The 6,633-nt window shown below is 33.8% G+C and overlaps 2 pseudogenes; both read left to right on the top strand.

The window, feature by feature from the left end:
• The first annotated feature begins 487 nt into the window (after positions 1 to 487).
• Positions 488 to 1,076, top strand: LOC114386129 (annotated as a pseudogene).
• An 80-nt stretch (positions 1,077 to 1,156) lies between these two features.
• Positions 1,157 to 4,853, top strand: LOC114386130 (annotated as a pseudogene).
• Positions 4,854 to 6,633: the final 1,780 nt, after the last annotated feature.

Here is a 6,633-nt window from a genome sequence, read left to right on the forward strand (position 1 = left end):
AAATGAAAAGTAATTATTCATTTCATTCCAAATTATGCATACCCCTTGTCGTGGGCATACCAAATACTGAAAGTAGCTTGTGATGGTCACCTAAAAAATCAAATGCGTATTTCAAAAAATTAAAGAATTTACTAGATCACTACAAGAAAAATACCTTATACCTACAAACACCTTTACCTACAGACATAAATTAGTCTAAGTAAAATTTAAAAATACTTTATTACCTATCATTGTTTAATGTAGGTTAAATTCAAAGACTTATACTTACAATTTTTAGTATAGGTAAATCTTGATAAAATATTAAAAAAAAATTACCTACAATTATGTAGTGTAGGTAAAACCTTATAAAAACTTGTACCTACACCCAAATTGTAGTTAAAATAAAAAAGATTTTTACTTACAAATGGATGGATAGTGTAGATAAATTAATGAAATTTTAAGATACTACTAGTATTTAATTTGAATTAGGTGTTTACTCTTATTTTAATTGCCATTGTCGGCTTCTGCGCCCTCCTCTCCGCCTTCTGCTACACTGAGTTTGCCAAAATCGCCAAAGAAGAAAACCAAAAACGCTGAAATCCCTCAAACCGATGGCAAAACGAAGAGGGATAGAGAAATCGCCAAAGAGGAGAACAAGAAGAAGACTAAGAAACCCAACCTCGGCAACGACACTTTGAAACAGCGAGATGAGGGATCCAAATAGGGATCAGCAAAAGGAAAAGGAGAAGAGGGGAAAATGAACATGTTTCCGATGAATCGCATCAGAACAATGATGAAGGGCGAAGATCCTGATATGCGTGTTTCTCAGGAAGCAATGTTGGCCATCAACAACGCTGTGGTAGGTTTTCAATTCCTTGCGTCTTCTCCTCTTTTTTGATGCCTCTATCATTCTTCATTTTGCTTCATCGTTTGCCTCATTTTCATTGCAGGAGAAGTTCCTTGAGCAATTCACGCAGGAAGCTTATGCTTTTTGTGTTCGGGACCGCAAGAAATGCCTCAACTACGATCATCGAGGTAATGTTTTATCCATAAGTGAGTTCAATGATATTCAAAATTGGGTCGATACTATAGTCTAGTAGTGTTTTCCGTAATGTAGTGTATAATTGTGAACCCTAGAAAGAACATAATTGCTGCCTGGGGGTGATTTTGTAAATTAATGTGTGTATATATATTTTGCTGCAATCAATTTAATGCTTCATAATGTATCATTTTTTTTACATTTGATAGTTGTCCATGGATCACCACTTTGTAATTGTTTTAGGATAAGCTTGCTCTGAATGTGACCACTGAACAAGGAAAGACATTGAAGGATGCCCAAGGAGATGTATTTTGTGGTTTAGGTTGGTATTTCTATTATGTTGCTTGAGAAGATGTTGTAATGTGATAATAGCTATGCTCATAATTTTTTATAATGCAATTCTCTGAATATTTATCTTTGTCATTTAGAGGTGGTGGAACATGCTTGTGGGATGGCAACTCTGCAAATGGGGGAGTATGTTTCCAATGTATCGCATGGGATTGATACTTACAGCATTAGAGAACCACTTGGTGTTTGTGTTGGTATTTGTCCTTTCAACTTTCCAGCAATGATTCCCTAGTGGGTAAGCAGTCTTGTATCTTTTGGATGGGTTTTTTTGCTAACTAATTAATATTTCACATTCAGCTCCATTACTTGGTTGGTCATCGTTTGTGTTAGCAAGCATGAGATAGAAAAAGTCTACTTTGTAGAATGATCCAGAAATAATTAGCCTGATTGATTTTCTTATATATTTCTCACAACAATGTAATGTACATAATATGGATATGATAACAAATTCTGAATGTCTATCATCTGCAGATGTTTCCTATGGCTATTACCTGTGGTAATACCTTTGTTCTAAAACCATCAGAGAAAGACCCGGGTAATGTTTTCTATTAATTTTGGTTGTCTATCAATACCCCCTTGAATTATCTCCTCAATCTGGAGCATAATATAATGTTATAATGGAAAAATAGATTCTAATATTGTTTGTCATTCAAAGCAAGCTTAAGGCATTTCAAATCTATCAGCCTAAATTGTACCATGAACAACTTGAGCTAGAAACTTTCTGAATAACATAATTGCCTCTAATATAACCTCTTCAGCAAGTGTAAATAATTTTGCGGTCAGTAGGCAATTCATCTGTATTGCTATTGATAGCGTCCAAGAGTTGCATATTTTGAAAATGATATTCAAGGCACAAAGTTGCAAGTTCCAAGAAAGTGTTATTGACATTTAATTTTTTTCACACCTCAGTTTCTCCTTGCATTTAAATATATAGTTTTGGTTGTGATCTTCAGTTCTAAAATAAAGAATTTTTCAAAAACCTTTTTCTAGGAGCAATATTGTACACGAGTAATCTTTATTCAATAGTCATTTGTAATGCTTGCAGAATTGGCATTGGAGGGTGGTTTGCCTAAAGGTGTCTTAAATATAGTTCATCGAACCCACGTGATGTAAGCTCCATTGGAGCTTGAAGGCCTAGGATCTTCTTCATCAATGGATTCCTTTGCTTCTTGGAAGATGAATGGCAGCGGAATGGAGAAGGAAGAGAGAGAGGAGACGCCACTTCAAGGAGATGATGAGTCTAGAAGAAGCTCACCACCATAGGAGGTCATGGATAAGAGCTTGGAGGAAGAAGGAGATGAATGAAGGGAGAGGGAGAGAAGAGCACGAAATTTTATGCTCTAAGAAATCTCTGAACTTTGAAGTTTAATTTTCAAATGATCAAAGTTTAAAAAATGCACACACATGACCTCTATTTATAGTCTAAGTGTCACACAAAATTGGAGGAAAATTTGAATTTCAATTCAAATTTCACTTGAATTTGAAATTGAATTTGTGGAGCCAAAATTTCACTAATCATGATTAGTGAATTTTAGTTATGGTTCAGCCCACTAATCCAAGATTCTCCACTAAGTGTGCTTAGGTGTCATGAGGCATGTAAAGCATGAAAGATATGCACAAAGTGTGACTATATGATATGACAATGGGGTGTAGTAAGCAAATGCTCACCTCCCCCTCTAAAATTTAATTGGATTGGGCTTCTACCAATTCAATTAAATTTATTTCCAACCACAAACATCAAATATTCACTTAGTGCATGTGAAATTACAAAACTACCCCTAATACAAAAACTAGTCTAGGTGCCCTAAAATATAAGGGTCGGAAAATCCTATATTTCGAGGGTACCCTACCTATATTATGGAGCCCTAAATACAAGACCCAAAATTAATAAAACCTTAATCTAATATGTACAAAGATAAGTGGGCTCATACTTAGCTCATGGGCCCAAAATCTACCCTAAGGCTCATGAGAACCCTAAGGCCTTCTCTTGCATCTTTGGCCTAATCTTCTCGGAGTCTTCTATCCAATGCCCTTGGGGGTAGGATTGCATCATTATGTCATAACCTAGATTTTTATTATACTTTTTTTTTTCACCTTTTTTTTTTGTGATTGGCTCATTTGGCTCATTTGGCATTGGTGATTTCATCATAAATTCAAGTTTTAAATCTAAAATTTGCATATAATATTGCACTTGTACCATACAAAGAATAGTCAATACTATCATAAATTTGATTTTATTCATAAAACTATTTTTCCAAGGGTGACAGCTTGTCACATTATGACGTGTCGTGCATTATTTGTTCTTTGTTTTTCCTACTGATTGATTTTCTTAATCATACAACTAGAGCAAGATATTGTGAATGCTATTTGTGATGACGACGACATCAAAGCCATATCCTTTGTTGGTTCAAATTTTGTAAGTCATTTAATACTTGTTTGTTTTCTCCAATTCATGATTTCATGTTATTCTTCTTTTGTGACCTTAAACTAGCCAAAGGCAATCCTGTTACTTGAGAGCAAAATTGGATATTTTTTAGGTTTAACTGTGCTTTAAATGATAGATAGAAGAGGTCTAGTGATCAAATGCTTAGATTTTGTAAATGATAGACCCCCTATATTACTTTATATTCTTATTTGATGTTCTTATTTTTGTATCAAAGGCCGAAATGCACATATATTCAAGAGCAGCAACTAAAGGGAAACGCGTTCAGGTAGGTATGCATAGTTTTTTTCTCCCCTTGGTAAAATTTTGGGTTTATAACCACACAAGGATATGAAGTTGGGAAACTAATATGCTATTGTTTACAGTCTAACATGGGAGCCAAAAATCATGTGATTGTCATGCCAGATGCAAATGTTGATTCTACTCTTAATGCTTTAGTTGCTACTGGTTTTGGTGTTGTTGGACAAAGGTGTATGGCTCTCAGCACAGTTGTTTTTGTTGGAGGCTCAAAACCATGGTATCATATTATATTATGTTTAAGTCTTTTGATTTGATTCACTATCATATTAGTTGAATTTCATGCAAGTTCTACTGGTTTGGAAATGATTAATGAGAGCGGCAGACTTAATAAGACTAACATGAATTTCATCCATAAGGATCCAAAAGAATTTTAGAGAACATATTACTAGTATTTCTTTTAATAAATATATTTTGATAGTGTTACTCTTATGGATAATGACTTGTGAGTGCATTTGAACCAGGTTGGCATCAAGGCATCGTTTGCTGGTGATCTCAACTTCTATAGTACAATGATTTCTACCAAACCTAGCTCTTCTGCACTTGTTTACCAATTACATTATTTAGGAGTTACATTTTGATTATGATATAGATACTGTCTGATATGAATTTGATGTGCTTTGTTGAATTACAGGCAAGGCAGGGGTTAACTTCTATACACAGATTAAGACAATAACACAACAATGGAAGGATTCAATTGGTGGTAGCAAGATTAACTTGGCGACCTCTCAAAAATTATGTGGATAGCCAGAGCATGTAATAATGTTGTTTCTGAAGTCATTGTTCTCTTGAAAAAAATGTCAAAGGTCACCTCCTGCTATGCTATGTTTTGAAACCTTTCCCTTTTCTTTTTCCTGATCTTTATCTGTCTCTTGTCTAAAACAGGGTGAGCCCTAGTTTGTGTATAAAAACATGTCGTTAAATTGTTCTGAACTGGATTATAATAAAACATGTCGTTATGGTTTGATCCTAATTTGTGTATAAAAATATTTATTAAAAGAGATCAATCCTTTGAATTAATCTTAATATTTCTAAAGATTAATCTTGAGTTTGGTTGAAAAATACCCAGATTCATACTAAATATAGAGCACGTGAATTAAGTTAATTAATTTAATGATAATGAAAATAAGGATAAATATAGCATGTGTTGTACTTCGAAGGGAGTTTTGCACTTTGTAGTCTCTAGTCACGATTTGTTGGAGAGGAGAAGAGATGTTTTGGCCAATTAGTGAGTACATTGCTTCACCTAGCAATTTTCAATTGTCCAAAGATGTTGTTTTAATTTTTTTTTATGTAATTATTTTAATAATGTAATTTCATTGCATGCTGATGCATATTCCAGGGTCCAGAATAAGTTCACTTCTCTATTCAAAGGCACCTTTAGTGGGTTCATACGTCTATGACTCATGTTGGTGCTTATGCTTTTCTACTCCAACCAGCTCCTCCATAGCAAGGCCTTGGCCAAACTTTGTGAGTTTCTCCAATATAGTCCTATGTTAAGCTATTAATCAAACATTACTTCTTAATTTTTTCTTATTTGTTTGTTTCAATGCTTTGTTCTGATGCTTTGTTGTTTGCTTTTCTCTTGTCTTGTTGGATTTTTAAGATGGATTGGGTACAAATGGTCCGTTGCCGTGCAGCAACATCGTTGCCTTCGATCAAGTAAGTTGAATTTCCTTATATTTCCTTCATAAATTTTGTTGAACCTTCAAGAGTGAATTTATGTTCCGGGAAAAAGTAATTGTGAATTTTCTTTTTCTTTCAATTATGACAGTTAAACTAATGTTTTATACGCACATTCATCTGTGACCAATTTGTGGAAAATTGTGAATTTGGCTTAATGATTTGAATATGGACTAGGAAGTAAGATTCAATTGTTACAATTATTTTTCTTCATTAACTGTAGGGAGAAACAACCAAAGAGTCATAGTAATTGTGTCAAACACGATCGAGAAAACCAAGGTCTTGATAAAGGGAATATGGCTGAAATTGATGGCTATCAAAACTTGTTTTTTGATGAAACAGAGGTTTCTGAGTTTCAAGAACCAAAAATATATGTAAGAGTCTGGTTGTACATTTTTTTAGCTTTGCAAAAATTTATTTCTTCTTGTTAGTATAAAGTCTTATAAGCTATATTTCTTCTAGACAGAAAAGAGTTGGAGCATTTTCAAGCCCTTGCTGAAGCTCAATTTCCAAAGGTGATAACAGATTTACCTATTCCATTTGGCATTTAATTTATTTGTTTCTAAACTGCTCACTCTTTTTTCATGAATAATCTATAAAACATCATATTTTAGCTTAATTTATTGGTTATGGTGGTCTTTAACTGATAAATCCAAGTACAGTTTATGGTAATCGCTTGTGCAGACTCTAGGGTGTTAACTGGCACTAACAACATCAATTTTTTAAATAATAGATGTTAACTGGCACTAACAACATCGGTTATTTAAACAACATTGGGTATTTATAAAACTGATGTTGTTAGTGCCAGTTAACATTGGTTATTTAAAAAAACTGATGTTGGTAT

The sequence above is a fragment of the Glycine soja genome, chromosome 15, assembly GCF_004193775.1.
Source record: "Glycine soja cultivar W05 chromosome 15, ASM419377v2, whole genome shotgun sequence".
Taxonomy (NCBI): domain Eukaryota; kingdom Viridiplantae; phylum Streptophyta; class Magnoliopsida; order Fabales; family Fabaceae; genus Glycine; species Glycine soja.